Below are 17,067 nucleotides of genomic sequence, written 5' to 3'. Positions count from 1 at the left end.
CAGGTTTTTAAATTGGGCCACTTCTATAATAAAGGCTCTGAGTGGGTTCAAACTGTGCAGCTGAGACCCCTGAGGCCGATAGAGAGGAAATAGGTTGTCCTTTCAGTCTCAGCTGGATGTTCGGTGGCCTAGACTATCTTCTTTAGGCTGTAAAAGAAAAGAAATTAGTTGGTAATACCATATAATCTGACTCTTTACAATAGAGTTTATAATATGCACTTCTTCCCTTACGAAAAATATCTCCTAGCATTCAAATAAAGAAAGTATGAAAAGCATTACAAAGTGGACGTAATGGATATGCAAAACTAAGAATAAAATATAATAAATACACACACATATACTGCTAAAAGTGTGAAGACTTTCCTATTTTACAGTCGATTACTGACTGCAGCAGAATGGTCTGTTTAGTCACATGACCATAACCCACTTGTTCCAATTTCTTCTGCTCTGGGAGAAACTGAGTCTAAAGGCTTGTGAGAGGGGTTATTCCAGCTCCACAAATCTGTGAGAGCTCCTTTAATAGACATGCCAGAGCACCTGTAAGAACGGCTGCAGAATGTAGAGCTGCTGTTTAATTGTCATAAATATGACAATTGACAAATATTACGCTATTACACCCTGTGATAAACTGCCATTCCATCCAGGGTGTATTCCAGGCCAAAGTCTCTAATTTTATTTGTTTTAAATAATACAAATAAATAGATTTCTATTTATATATTTATATAGTTTCATGTTAGAAGACATTAAGAAATTAGATACATTTAAAAATAAAAAGGTCATGTTTGGTTACATTCTACAATTAGAAGTGCCTGTAATACAGTTATTTTCAGTTTTCCTGTACTTGACCTGGGGGTTTCTGCCTTCAGTAAAAGAAACGCAGTTATTATGGTTATTATTACTAAGTAAAAATCTGTATTTAAAAGTTACATTGTGATAAATCATCTAAAAAAGTATTGGTCATTCTCAATGGTTGTATTCTTCATGTTCTATCTAACAAGATATCTTCCACCCCCCCTATATTTTCCCCACAATTTAATCACCTGTCAAATCCCACCCAACATCCAGTTCACTCACAGCATACAACAGCTAGCAGCTGGAAAGGAAGAAAGCGAATGTGGCTCCACTGAGATTTGTGAAGCCAGCCAACCACATTTTTTTTTAACTGCTACATCACAGGGCAGCGTAACAGCACAATCTGCCCTTAACCACCTTCATGAGCTCACAGACACCCACGATTGGCTAGTGTTGCTGTAAGTGACAAGGGAGATAGTATGTCATCCCTCCCACCCAGACATCATGGCGATTTTTTGCTTCTTTGGCTACCAGCCATAAATGGCTGTGGCTGTGGGATTGAAACTCACAATAAAAAATGATAGAACATTTTTCATTGTGTTCTCGAGCCACTTGAGACCCCTTGTAATGCGTTTTATCAATTATTATTTATAATTATTAATATTTTATATTTAAAGTACTTGTTCTGACTTTTTTTTTTTTTTTTTTTTTTTTTTTACAGCCATACCTTCACTTCATTCTAACATTCTAATCTAATTCCTTGGATTTTCATTACCCCTCCAAAATAAAGTGGAGCACATTTTAGTTTACAATATTCATGATTTTCAACAGCTCTTTTAATTATTCAAAAGTAATTTTCGGTTCTTTGATGTAGTCTTTTTTGAACTTCTCATTGTGTTTTTTGCTTTTGTATCTGCACATTTTTCTTGTCACTGTTTTATATGCAATTTAATTTCTTTGATTAAAAAACCAATATAGCACAATTGCTCCTTTATCTTTATAAAATAGAATGAAATTCCACACATTAGAGGTTCATTTGGGGCACATTTCAATTTAATTATCTAACAACAGGATCATCATTCATCATTCCACCTTCAGACATTTAAAACCTAATCTGTATTTATTGAGTTAAGGTAGCATTTTTTTTTACACAGTTCGTGAAGTCATCGCTTATAGCTTTTTGTTCCTGTCAGCATCCTTTAATGGGTAACAGTTCAAGTCATGCAAAAAATCCCACGATGCATATTAGTTTACCATCCCTTTCTTTTCCCCAAAACAGCTGTTTGTCTTTAACATACATGATGTCTTCCTCCCTCATGGACCCCTCTCTTTTCTCATCACTCTCAGTATCCTTCACAGGTGCTCAGTGGTGACTTTCATTACACCCTCTCTGAGCTGGTACATATGACTGGTGATATGGAAAGCGAGAGAGACTGACAGTAAGAGAGAAAATGAGAAGGAACCCAGTCATCATGGCAGAAAATAATGAACGACCTGCTTTCAACTCCATTGCAGTCATCATGGGCAATGTTTTACACCTCTTTTGGCTCTGTCACAGACTCTGTAACACACAGGACTTTCCGAGGTCAAGATTGACACAACTTTTACAGCAGATCGGTAGTGAATCGGTAGTGACACGGTTGGGCTTTTTTATTGAATCCTGTCAGTGTAGCATTATCCAGCTCCTAATTTACAGCCTTAAAGTGCCTGTAGTCGTGTGGGCTGCATACTGTACATGCCTGTGTTTAGTATTTCTCACCAGAAGCACCAAAGGCGTCACACTTAGTGATTGACATACACAGCAAGATTACAAACATTAACTAACAGCTCATTTTCAAAGGAATATAGTTTGTGAGTTAGAAGCTGAAGAAATTCATTTATCTGAAAGCATTGGGTCAGATTAGGTCTGTTTCGAGTTTTATTGTATCCTGAATAAGTCTTTTTTATACTATGACAAAAGCTTGAACATAAAGATAACTAGGAGCATGTGAAAATGATCATAGATCAAATCTTTGTAGCACTGAGTCACATATTTCTCCACCCACTCAGTAACAGTTTCCAACACAATAAGAAAACTCCTATGCGATTTTGTCATATAGACATACAGTCAGTGCTTGTCAATCTCATGGATAATTATTTACTTTATAAGGCCTCTATAAGGTTATTTCCCCATCCAAATAATTTTTTTTAATGTTCATTCATCTAAAGTATGTCTACCATATACAGATAATGCTAACTAAAATTAAGAAAAAAGCTTTAAAGAATAATAGTAAGCTGTTTCCTGCTATAGTTAAAATAATAGTAGTAGAAATACACTACTAGTCTCAAAATGCATTCTATACCTTGCATAATATCTTGACCAGCCTTAATTGAAACACAAACATTCCCAGGGTCAACTCGTAGTACAGACTGCTTCAGTCTATTACACAAAACTTAATTCTTCAAGATTCTAAGAGTTAACAAAATTTCAAAAACCCAATCACCAATCATATAATTACATAATGTTCAAACACACACACACACACACACACACACACACACACACACACACACACACACACACACACACACACACCTTAATACCTTAAATATTAATGACACGCTTCAGTCTTTAGCAAGATTTAATTTCTGTTTTCTACCAATGACAATCCACAGTCTTTTATTATGATTGATATTCTGAATTTGACTTGAGTCCTTTATTTAATATATATATATATATATATATATATATATATATATATATATATATATATATATATATATATATATATATATATATATATATATGCCCTAGTCACCATCACAGACAGTTGTATTTCAGTTAGTTAGCCATGTCCATTACCATGCAAAAAAATATAATTATACTATTCACAAAAAACAAAGAAAACCAATCATAGAATGAGCACAAAACTGGCTTCATGTTTGGCATCAGTAGTTCTGCAGTAAAAACATGATAATGTCTCCATGGAGGCAGCCAAATGCAAAACCAAAATGCAAAATACAATACAAAATTAAGAGCTAGGAATACAAAACCACAGCCAATAACATGGCACAACAATACATGGAAAAAGATATAAAAAGGTAATGCAGGAACCAAAAACTATTTATTGCCCAAGGAGATTTTACATGATGTGTGGGTGCTGCCATAATCAGAGAAGTTCGGGGAACCAAATGGAGACAGATATTTCCAATGGAGCACAACACACAATGAAGTGATGGGTTTTGTTTTTACAGCAATGTGTAAAGATTAAACTGTGGTTATGTTACTGTAAAACATGGAGCAATTAATCAGACAGGAAATAAAACAAAAAACTAATAAGATGTGTGTCAGGATATGTTTCAAATGCCCTCCTTAAACAATTGTTAATGTTGTTGATCAATAGTGATAAATGAACTACATAGTAAACTAAACATCTAACTAAAAAATTTAATGTTTTTTTCCTTTTCTCAAAAAACCCACTCTTTTAAAAATTGTGTGCCAAATATACACACAGCCAAATATAAGTAGTAACCTTAAGTAAAATAAAGTTGCCTTTATTTTATTCCACTGTTTTATTCCATATATCTAAAATGAATGTTGGTAAAATGCTGTTATCTATTTGTTTTTAATCAGGTGAGCAAGCAATTAAAGCAAATTAAAACACAACAGTAGCATTACCTTTTAGATCATAATCTATATATTTTGAATGCTAATCCTATATTTTCCAAAAAAAGGGGGGGAATTAATGCTATTATACTATACTATAATATAATACTATAATCAGATCTGCAATAATAATAATAATAATAATAATCACAATTCTACATTGATTCTACATTGATAAAGGCATGTAAATATCTAGCATTTTACATTCAACATTGATGATGTGTCCTGATATATTAAATTGGCCTAATTTATCATTGTAAAATTGTAGTGATCACAAAATTATTGCTTGGACTTTGACAAAAAATAGAAGCTTAAATGTCCATCTTCTATCATATAAAAAAAAAAGCTTTGACTGTCTAAAAAAAAATTAAAAGGGGTGGGGGGGTGGGAGGAAAGAACATGATGCAACATTGATTCCCAGAACAATTTTTGAGGTTTTACAAAAGGTCCTTGCAACTGTACAGAGATAAGGACAAGGCTTGCTCTTTAGAAGAATACAAATGTATTTGGGTTATTGTTAGAGCGGAGGTTGTGTCACCTCTTGACAACTGCAGCAATAGTGTGCAATGGTGTGTGCTGTCATTAGTCTTACAGTGTTCTGTGGGTTATTTGAATGCGGGCTTGACCTTTTCTATGACAGAATATGATGCTCTGAATGGTGGGTGCACTGCAGAGCTGCTGCCTGAACAAGAAGCGCATTATAACCACGTGTTAAATATTAACATGAAGGGTTGTAGTCTTCTATTTGAACCAGTAAACACTCTTAAATGCAGCACTAGACTTTTTTTTTCCTTAAAAACCTTTTTTCTGTTTATGTTTGGATGTTTATGTTTGCTTTCATATTATTAACATTTTACTGATGATATTTCATTTGCATGTTTACTGCATTTATTCCATTTTTTAGTGTTTTAAATAATCATAATTTTTTTTGCGTATGGAACATGTTATGGAAATAGGATTCTACTTGTATTACTGTCTTGTTACAGCATCTTACTATATTCTTGACCTTGCTATGTGCCTTCTTGGACACTTTTTTCCTCCTGCATGTCAGGCATTATGCAACCTGCTGCAAGCGGATGGAAGCAGAAGTGAAGGAGATTTGGGGGGAATTGAAATCACAGTATACGATTCCTGAGCACCTAAATCCGATTATTTTGTGATTCCATCACTGTTAGGTGGTTAGATGTGTTATGAGCAGAAATCTGCTGTGTCAAGAAATAATCTTATCTATTCTATTCAGTATATACATTATTTCTATATGGTGTTGAAGGGAAGTAGATGGATGTGGTTGCTAAAAATAATGAAACTCTTATCTTAGCCCAATACTTGTTTTAAATGGAGGGTGTGAGTAATAATCATAACTAGCTCCACCCTTACAATGTTCATTGTAAACCACCAATTTGGACTGTTAATTTCTTATAAATAGCTTTTGCTTTATTTGTTGTAGTTTAAAAAAACAGTGGAATATGTTGGTGTGGGGAGAGTGAACAAGCCCCTCAGTCTCCTCTCCTCCCTCTCCTCTCCTCTCCTCTCCTCTCCTCTCCTCTCCTCTCCTCTCCTCTCCTCTCCTCTCCTCTTCCATTTTTTCCTCTTCTATTCTCTCTTCTCCTTTTTTCTTCTCTTCTCTTCTCTTCTCTTCTCTTCTCTTCTCTTCTCTTCTCTTCTCTTCTCTTCTCTTCTCTCAATGCTTTTATGCTCTGTCTATCCTTGATCTAATATAAAAATACATAACTTTAAAAAGGCAAAAAAGTCACCTCTCCTCTCTTCTCATGTCCTCTCCGCAGGCGCTTTTGGCACAAGTTCAAGTTATTAGCCTTTGTGCTTGGCCAGTCTGCTCAGCTGCTAGGTATATGTATATGCCATATGTGTGGCACGATGATTAAATTCTGCATTTACAGATACCATTCTGATTATCCTACAGAGAATACTAAGAACACAAGCTTTTAAAAACCTACTTTTTAGACTGGCCTAAACTTCATCAATGTAGGCAAGTTATCAGTTAATTCTATTTTTGTTTTTGTATGTGCATCCTGTGATATTAATTTACCTTAATTTTCCTGTCATTGCTAACTTGTGTTCAATCTGTTTTATATAAAGCACTTAATTGCATTAGGACCCACCTACTACAACTAAGAATAATATTAGTATTGGTATTGTCATCGATATTAATACTATTGATGACAATAACAACACTAATATTATTATTAGTATTATTGCTAATATTATTATTAGTATTATTAGTATCATCATCATCATCATAATCCTGATCTTAACATTATAATGAACAGTAACAGATTTTATCAAAACAATTATTGATCAATCAACTAAATTTGATATTTTAATATTAAATAATGTCAATTAAATTATGTCATATTTATTGCTGAATCCATATCTGGTACTATTTTACAGCATTTGTTCATTTCACCAGTCATGTATAAATGAGCGATTTTGTACATCAGGAGTGAGAAAGTGGTGAAACGAGGTCATTGTTTCCATGCCACCATTGTTTAGCATTTATGTGTTCCATACTGGCCTTATCCCCCACAGAGAATAGTACACTTATCAGATCTTATACTGAAGTCATGGTTACACTTAGCAACAGCTCGTTCTTATAAAGCCACAATAAAAAGAAGGCCAGCATTGCTAATAAGAGATCAACTCACTGGTTCCTTCTGGAAAACCAGAGACACAAGAAACGCTTTAAAACCATTAAACCAGGCACATCTAATTGCACTTTAAAGGTTGCCTTTTTTATTCTCAGCCCCCATGTGCTTGGCTGGGTCGTTTAAAGCAGTATTAGTAAAAGGCTATTAAGCGTCAGTACTGCAGTGCCAAAGAGGCTGTAAATAGTTACTTTGAACATGGACCAAACCAATACACAGCATTAAGTGAGTGTCCTACAGCAGATACACAGTAGTCTATAATGGAAGAGTGGCACACTGTAAAGCATGGAATGCACTCTATTCTCTATCTGTAATGTTGTCAAAATCCGCCTTCTACATCAGCCCACTGAAATCAGAAAGCCATTACTTAAAACATACGCTAATGCATTTCCACCCATCAATTACGGGTGCAGCAACAATTTCTTATAATACAACTGACTTTATTAAATCTGTATATTAAGTGTCAAGCCTTGGGGCATGAAGCGTGGGAAGATTCCAGAAGTTTAGATTGAAGTAGAGATCAGTGTTGGTTTATGGCTGGCAATAAGTTTACAACTCTACTTAAAATTCAATACAATACAGTGAACATTAGAGTCCTAAAAAAATATAAAGAGCTAGGCTTGCTTGTAATGACCAGATTACTCACTAAAAACAATTTTCCTTTCTCAAGGGCATAGTTTAGATGGGACTCTTTGCTATTTGTAGGCGTTAACGTTGTAGTGAATCTGTAAATGCAGAACCTAAGGTATCTGGTCTGAATGCAAGCGAGGGTGTACATGTCACCTACACACCAGAAGATATCTGCATTTAGCATTCCTGTGCTCTGCACTGACGAGACACCCACCTTTCCCCTCGTACCCTGCTGACAGACCACACTGAAATCATGGCAGAAGCCCAAAATAAAATATATAGTAAACACATTCAAGGTCTGTATGGTAATTTATACAATATTTTATGACATTTTCAAATAGCTGACAGGATAAAAGTGGAATGATTTTTACTTTTTTTACCTTTTCTTTTTACGACTTTTAAGAAAATGTTTACTACATGGGTAAAGTGATGCCAATGTTTAAAACATTCCCAAATCTCACAAGCAAATCTCTTCAATCATATTTCAATAGAGTTCTGTGATTTGTTTGTTTTATATATAATGGAAATCATGTCATGTCTTGTCCTATCAATTTTATTGTAGTTCCTTATTTAAATACTTGGACAAATACATTTGTAGTAGTAAAACCATTCCACTGATCTACTGTGCTCAATATATGCACTGACCATTTAATTCAAACGGACAAGTTATTCATCTAGTAGATGTCTGCACCCCCTAACCTCCTAAAAAAAATCTGTGAAACTGTGTTAAAAGTATTCTCATTATTAGGAATTAACATACAATTATTTTTGTAGTATTCTTTTGTGAGCATCGTAAAAAGATTGAATATAGAAACTGCAGCCCAGGAATCACAGCCAATTCATATATACACTCTATTTCAGTGTGCTTTAAATATTAGCTGATTTCCTGCTCTGGTTGTTTTTACCGTGTTATTACATTAGTGGTTTCCTAACCTTAAAGAGCTCATCAAAGTCTAAAGTTGATCTTCAACTTAAAAAGTATTAATGGCAGTAAAGTGGCCATTAATAAAGCAAAGACTTTGCCAAGACACTGTTAATGAGCAACAAAGTGAAGATACTTTAGCAGGTCTTCTTGAATGCTTTAAGTCAAGTCAAGAAGCTTTTATTGTCATTTCAACCATATATACTGTGGTAGATTCAGTACACAGTGAAACGAGACGTTTCTCCAGAATCCTGGTTCTACATAAAACAACATAGAGTTACATCACACAACATAAAGCTGCATACAGAACACAGAACTAAGGACTAAAATAACTTAATCACATGAAGTGCTAGAGAAAGTGTAGGACAGATACACAAAACACAAAATATCCCTGACCAGTATACGTTCTGTAAAATTTGTTATACATTACATTGTGACCTGTAAACAAGCGTGTACTTGTAAACATAGACACTAAAATTTGTGCAAAACAGGAACAGCAGCAATTAAGTAGTGCTAAAGTAGCATGTAAACAGGTATAGTATAATTATTATATAATATGGTTGGTGCTGAAGACATGAATGTTTATGAATTGAAATGAGTATTGCGTGTGTGTATGAGTTCAGGTTTGTAGCACTTCAGAAACACACAGTTAAGCAGCTGCTCAGGATGCTCTCGATGGTCCCTCTGTAGAACATGGTCAGGATGGGGGGAAAGAGATGGGCTTTCCATAGTCTTTTCAGGAAGTAGAGATGCTGCTGGGCTTTCTTGGTGATAGAACTGGTGTTGAGTGACCAGGTGAAGTTCTCCGCCATATGAACATTAAAGGAATTTTTGGATCTCCATGGAGGATCCTTCGATGATTAGGATGAATGGCCTCTCTATGCTAGTCAGGTTATTGACTATACACCAGGCTGTTAGCTGTTGCACCTTCTCTCTGGATGTTGACTTGTCATTCTTGCTGATGAGACTCACCACAATCGTGTCATTGGCGATCTTGATTATGTGGTTCAAGCTGTGCATTGCTACACAGTCATGAGTGAGCAGATTGAACACAGCCCTGAGGGGCTTCAGGGCTCAGTGTGGTGGTGATGAAGTTGCTGTTCCCGATCTGGACTGACTGAGGTTTCTCAGTCAAAAAGTCCAGGATCCAGTTGCAGAGGGTAATGTTCAGGACCAGTAGGCTCAGCTTCTCAATCAGGTGCTGAAGTATGTGAACTTTTTTGTCCAAATGGATGAGGGTGAGATGGAGGGTCGTGGCGATGGCATTATTCGTATAACTGTTTGGACAATACGCAAGCTGCATGGGGTCCAGTGAAGGTGGTAGCTGGGTCTTAATGCTTGTCAGGAAGGTTCATGAGCCATTTGTTTCAGACAAGAGGTGTGCATCAGGAATGGGATAAGCAAAAGAGATGTACATATATGAATATGATGGAACACAGAAAGATCCATATTGCACAATTTATAGTACTGCAGTAGTACAGTATTTGCTTGGTCATAGTCATAATGGATTAAAATAGGCTGGTGTTTGTTTATATTCTGAGGATTAGAACTACAGAAAATGCCACAGAAAGGTACAAAAATACAAGCATAGCTAGTGGCATCTTTGGATTTTGTCAGTAACCAAAATGTGCAATATTTATCCTTGATTTTATCTCCATTGACACTTCAGATGAGGAGGTATACCAGAAGTATCAACTGAAGAAATAAGAAAAGTAAGTATGTATTGAGTCTACATAGTTGTTTTGTTTGTTTTAATGTTAACTTTTGAAAAAAAGAAATGATCTATTGTATGCTGTTATTGTATATAGATTTCATTCTCCTGTCTTATCTCAAAGACTATCTGTGATTCTCCCTTTCGCCCCACCTACCCCCCTTCTCACACATTCCCTATAAAAGCCTATCTTGTAAGGTGGGATGAACAGAAAATGAAATTATCTGGAAAAACAGCCCTTTTTGGATTCACCAAGATGGCCCCAGGTTTAATGTACTGTAATAGCACTAAATTGTGTCTTTCATCTGAAATCATCAAACCACTGTCATTTTTGCTAGGCTGCTGCTATAGCAACCTTGAAAACCAGCATGACCGTGTTTTTAAAAGCCATCTCTATCCTCAGGAAGCCAGTAAGCTAAAATGCTAAAAAGTCATCTTGAGCACACTGACTGATCAGGCCTCCAGTCTTCAAAAACAAACTTCACTTTTGTCTCTGAAATCTATTTGCAAATCAAATACTCCCCCAATGCTGGCACTAGAGGAATTGTGTGTAGACAGTGGTGGGAAGAGTAAAACCCTTCCTAATCACCAGTGCAGTCAAGTCTCATTTGGGTTGGCTTTGTTTTCTGAAAAATCATGACTAAAAAAAAATTGCCATGACAAAAGTGAGAACAACAGATAATCTACAGTGGATCTTTCAGGAATGATCTCCCTCTGGCTCTAATGATAATCTGTCATTATATCTGATCCCCCTCCCACTCTCTTCATCTCCCCTTGTGGAAAATTCTACTTATGTGTTAACAACAGTTCTGAAAATCACTGTGAAGTGCACAACCTTTTCCAGTACAACAAACAGAAAAGCACATGCTAGCCTAAACTCCTCTCAGGCTCTCATTGAACAGTAGTGGTCCTTCAGGCTGAGGCTCTGATCTTTCTTTTTAAACCAGCAGGGCTATGGAGCTGGGATTTTGTGCTGGGATCAAGGTGTGTTTCTTAGTGTGTGTGATATATTTAGCAAAGGATTTTTTCCAGTGCTGAAAAATAAATCAGACACTAGACATTTTATACTATGGACATATTCAGTATAGTCTAAATACAGATTAATACTGTGTGATATTTTGATATGATCATATGCTGCTAATCATAAGGTCGAGAGTTTGAGCCCTAGCACTTAAAAGCTGCCATGGTTTTGCCCTTGAGCAACTGTCTCTGCTCCAGGGGCTGTTTTATGTCTGACCCTGTACTCTGATCCCCGCTTCCTAACAAGCTAGAAAAAAAGAGAAAAGAAGAAAAGAATTTCGCTGTTTTTTTTTTGTTTTCCTATATAGAGCCACACTGAATATGAACATCAGTGTGATGTGTGATGTGTGATGAAATTTATAGCAACTTCAAAATGATTGTCAACCTTATTGAAAATGAATACAGGTACATAGCATAAATACCACATGCCATGAGTGATATAATGGGCTCATAATTATTACTATTTTGAAATGTAACAGCTGGAGAAACCTTAAAATCACAATTTGGCAATGTAAAACAATGAAATTGTGTTCATGCTGGAATTTTTATGAAATCAGTCTATGCTCATCTTAACCTTTATACTGAAAACCGTGGGCTTTTGCACAATTAATGAGTATACAAAATCTTCACAAAAGCTCCTGGATGAAAAGCCATGCAAAAAAATCCAAAGCACTATATTTGCAGTGGTATCAGGTGCATTTTCTTCGATGTAGATCTTTTTCTTGGTTAAGCTGCCAGTGGTATATTTGACTTCTTTGTCTGTTTGAAGATTGAACATATACAAATATGTATCCAATCAGGCCTAGTCTAATAATCACATTTTTAAGTTCTTTTTTTAGCAGCACCCCGTTGTCTAGCTTTTGTCAACTTTGCTTTGTGTTTCATTTTTCATGTATGTTCTATATTTTGCTTTTATGTGCTTCACCTATTAAATGTTAATCTCCACTTGCATCTGTCTCCGACTCAATACAGCAGGGAACTTGTCATCTTCTTTCTGCCAAATGTTTAATGTAAATTTTATTTCCTGCAGAAACCTCTGTTATACACAAAAATATTTGCCAGGCAAATCTTGCCCTAAATGGCAAGATATTACGTTTTTTACGGGTGAAGTTAAGTTAAATAATTGGGCAGGAAATTAGCAAGAATGTAGAAATAATATAGATCCCTCCCTGCTATGTTAATCCATGTATTGAACTTGTTATCAGGCATTTGACAATGTGGTAGATAATAAAACAATGACAATTTTTCTTTTTTCAATATATGTATTTTGGAAAATTGTGTATATGCAGATGTGTTTTTTATGTTAATTTTATACCAAACACTTGAATAATTATTATGATTTTATAATAACGTAATTCATAATTACGTTTTATAAAAACATAAATAATTCATACAAGAAAACTGTATTTTTAACTGAATTTCTCTGTTTCTGGCTTTTCCCCAAACTGTTCACAAAACTACATACGCAAATGATTTTTAAGTGTTTGTTTTTTTGGGGTTTTTTTGCACATTTTTGCAGTACTATTAAACTATTTTTTGCTGTTATAAGTTATAAGTTTTATATTTGCCTTTTTGGATGTCGCCCATTTTCTGGGGTCAGGACCTGATTATTTGTGCCTATGTGTTTTTTGCATGACTTTAGTGTTGAAAGTGAATTTTTGTGCCTCATGCTGATGGACTACAAAGAAATTTTGCAAGCGTTCACCTTGTGAATAGATTTTTTTCAGGGAGGACATAAAAAAAAAATACTCTTAAAAAGAAAGTTTAAGAGAAAATGTGAATAACGGTGTGTAACTTCTTTTGTGACTAGATTTTTTTTTTTTACCAATTAATGGGTACCAGTATTTCTAAAGCTGACTAAATATAAAATATTTTATTATAAATTTTAATATAAATTATTTATTTATATTAAATATTTTAATATAAATAAATAAATATTAAATATTTAACATGGGTTGATGTTCACTCAGAGTTTTATTTTGCACTGATTTTCTTCTAGTTTAGTAATTTACTAATTCTCTTCCTATCTTGCACTCCCCATCATATGACAGCTAGCAAACTGTGTACTTCTTCCTAGACTTTTGACCAACTACTCATTATAAATGGCATAAATGATCTCAAAGATTGGTTAGTGCTCCTCTGATTATTAGGGGAACAAACAATACCATCCTTCTCACCCAGAAAGAACAGCTGAATTCCAGCATGAATAGCTGCAGTATCTTTGGAATTTGCATTTGCTATCTCCTGTTGATTATCTAAATGCTTTAAATGCTTTTCTGATGTACCACTCTGGAACTCTTTTACACTTTTAATGAAATTCTAATGCACTAATTCCAGAAAAAAAAAACATTGAATGTTTGGACTATGAGGACTATGAGGCTGTAAGCTACTTGGTGTTAGTGATTATTGTTGTAAACAGTTGTTGCTCAGTTTAGAGCAGATGGATCAGCAGGAGAGATTGAGATTGAGATTTTCACTTTGTGAAAAGTGTTGGACTGTAATGCCGCTAAATACCGGGGAGATTTAGGTCTGATGCTCTGAAGATCTCTTCCTCTCAGCTTTGCTTAGAGGGTCCAAGGAAGTCAGACATGCTTTTGGCATTTTGAAGATAATCTGAAACACTAAAGCATTTTTGGATTATTCAAGCAGAACTGCATTAGATAAACTAAATACAATTTCAAGGATGTAAAATTGCTGAGTCAATTTTGTGAAAAATCACATAGAGGAGGTCTAAATTTCCCTCGTAGGTCTTTTGTTGTAAAAAAGCTTCCTGGCACATGATGATTGACTGTAGAACTGGAGCCCTCTTTTTTATTACTCTTGTTTATTGAGAGAGAAGTAAATGTTTTGTTAAAGAACAGCCAAAGCTCTTACTCTGTATTCAGCATGAATCACAGGCTCAACATCAAAGCCCACAAAAAAAATTATAGTGGAGAGACAAGATGTTTATATTAATCTTCATCATGTGGACAAGCATTTGGGTGTATTCACGTACACTTTATTTTCTATTTCTGTACCTATTAAGTGTCAAGTGGTCAAGACCAATCTGAAATGCAAGTTCTTTTTTTCACTGTCTTTCATCCATTATTGTTTCTGTCCACGGCTCTCTTCACTGTGCTCATGCTACAGAAACACTTGCTCTCTTAGTCAGTCTTGAGACAAGTTGGTTATATTTGTCAGACATAAAGCTTTTCTCTCTTTCTATTCATTATGAGATGATATGATTTGCTGGCTGCAGGGCTTCATCTGGAATTCTTTGGCACCTTTGCTGCTTGCAGTATCCTGGGAACACTGAGAAGCCAATCACGTGCAGCCCACGCAGCTCTATAGCTGTAGGCTGACTAAACAGCACAGGCTGGTCCAGGCTCCTCAGTCTGTTTAGAGGAGACACAGCTTTGTTTCCAGTTAAACTGAAAAGGAGGTAAGAGAAGTGACAGTAGGCCACAGACAAATTTCACCGTTTGTTTTTTTTACTGTTTCTTTTCTGGTTGCTGTGTTCAGAATAAAATCTTGGGGTGAGAGTATATTATAACAATAATTTTATTTTGTTTAACATATAAAAGTGGAAAATCTCACATCCTATCATATTTAGTAATCTCTTTATCCTGTTCAAGGTTGCAGCGAGTCTTCATCTACACGCAGATCACCCACTTGCATTATACTGGGAATTTATAGAACAGTGAAAACATGGAGGAAACCACAAAGTGGTCATGAAGAGAACATGCACAGACATCTCAGCTGGTTAGGATCACACACATATTAGACAGCTTAACAAGCTTGTGGATAAATTAATAGAGACCTGAAAATATATAGAGAAAATATTAATTACATAGTAATCCAGGAATGAAAGAGTGTTAGCACTGAGAAGGAGAACTGGGTTAAGAAGCCTGATTTCCAGATGCTCTGTGTGAATGAACTGTTGGACTTTAATAATGGCACATTTAAATTCTGGCCACACAGATGAAAATGTAAATCTCAGGACTACAAGTAAAACTCTAGGGCCTTAACATGCAGCTACGGTTTAAATTCATATATAAGTTAAAAGTAACCTGGCACAGTTTTAACATTTTTATTGCTGTTTATACATTGTGTTTTGAGAGCTTAGGAAATATCATATATTCATATCCTTGTGATTTTCCAAAAAAACAAAAAAGGATGTACATAAAAGTGCAAGCCAGCCCCTTTTGGAACCTCAGTAGCCAAGTGTCAAGCATCCAAACATGAAGGGCAAACACTGGCAGGACACAGTGGTGTATTATGTCAGAAGTGAAAATCTTGCGTACAGATATGCAAATGCGCACAAACACTTGCAGCCACTGCAGAATCTCTAAAGCTTATTTTCACTGCTCAACAATCTTTTCTCTTTCTATCTGTGCTGAGACCTAATCAATGCAAATCTCCTCTCTGCTGCCATCATCATCATGCATCCTCCCTTTACAAAGTCAGAGCCAATCATCTTCAGCTGTGTGTGTATGTGTGTGTGTGTGCGTGCGTGCGTGTGTGTGTGTGTGTGTGTGTGTGTGTGTGTGTGTGTGTGTGTGTGTGTGTGTGTGTGTGTGTGCGTGTGTGTGAGCATGTCCGATCAACCATTTGGTGTTAAATCTGGTGTGGGTGAAGGCATCATTTCTGAACACCCACACACTTACGCTGGAGGTCAGTGCTGGTTCAGTTCGTTTCTTGGAGCAAAGTGTGTGAGAGAGAGAGACATACTAAGTGGTTACTATGTAGCAATGTTTGAAAGTCAAAGAGAATGGCTCAGAGAGAGAAGAAAGAAAAAAGGGAGAAATAGAGAGCATGTGAGGGGGCATAATTACTGTTAATGCTTTAGTCTGATGCAAGCTGCAGAAATGACCTTCACAATTCCCATTACAGCCACTTTCACTCAGTCACTCAAAAACATGCTCATGCTCATTCTCTCACACATTCTCTCTCTCTCTCTCCTTCTCCTATGCACAACCTCTCTCTCTCTCATTTCTCTTTGCTATGGCAACCAGACCTAATTTATGAAAAGTCCTTGCTTTTATATGTGCTCTTTGTCAGGCACTATAACGTCTACACATTTGCCCAAGTAAAGGGTACTGATTAATTTTACAGGCTTTAAGCAACAAGAACCTTGGGATAATTGAGGCTTTATCAACAATTTGTACCAAATGATGGTGCAGTGTAGACATTTGACAATGGACAATATCTGGCTGTTCATGGCTCTATGAGGAGCTGCTTAATTGACTTTAAAAAGGAGTATGGCATAGTTGTCCTCCAAAATATTCACACTTTTTACTGTTTATTACTTCCAGAGTATTGTTTTGGCAGACTGTTCTGGACTTCTGCCAGAAGATGCAGTCTTTTTTGCTACATAATTGATGTAGTGGCATCTTGTGCCCTCCCTCCACCTCCACTTCCTCCCTCTGTCTTCACACACAGACACACACACACCCAAACACACACACACAAACACACACACACACACACACACACACACACACACACACACACACACACACACGCACACACATTCAAACACAAGTGCCGAAAGAATCACACAGGATTCTTTGCAAACCCAATGAAAAGGTACATGAAAATTCTCTGTGGATTTACTAAGGCCATGTTATTGCTATGTGAAGACTGCCTTGTGAATTGGTAGAGACATTCTGAATAGGAGCAATGGGAATAAGATAGAAGAATG

General features: G+C 35.9%; 1 protein-coding gene across 1 annotated transcript in view; it reads right to left on the bottom strand.

Moving 5' to 3' along the window:
* Positions 1-16,350, bottom strand: part of cers6 (ceramide synthase 6) — a 248,058-nt gene extending 231,708 nt beyond the window's left edge. Inside the window, exon 1 of the mRNA XM_083538064.1 lies at positions 16,339-16,350. The gene's annotated coding sequence lies outside the window, so the exon portion shown is untranslated. The remainder of the gene's footprint in view (positions 1-16,338) is intronic.
* Positions 16,351-17,067: the final 717 nt, after the last annotated feature.

Source organism: Silurus aristotelis (assembly GCF_946808225.1).
Source record: "Silurus aristotelis genome assembly, chromosome: 3".
NCBI lineage: Eukaryota > Metazoa > Chordata > Actinopteri > Siluriformes > Siluridae > Silurus > Silurus aristotelis.
This window is presented reverse-complemented; position numbering and strand designations above follow the sequence as displayed.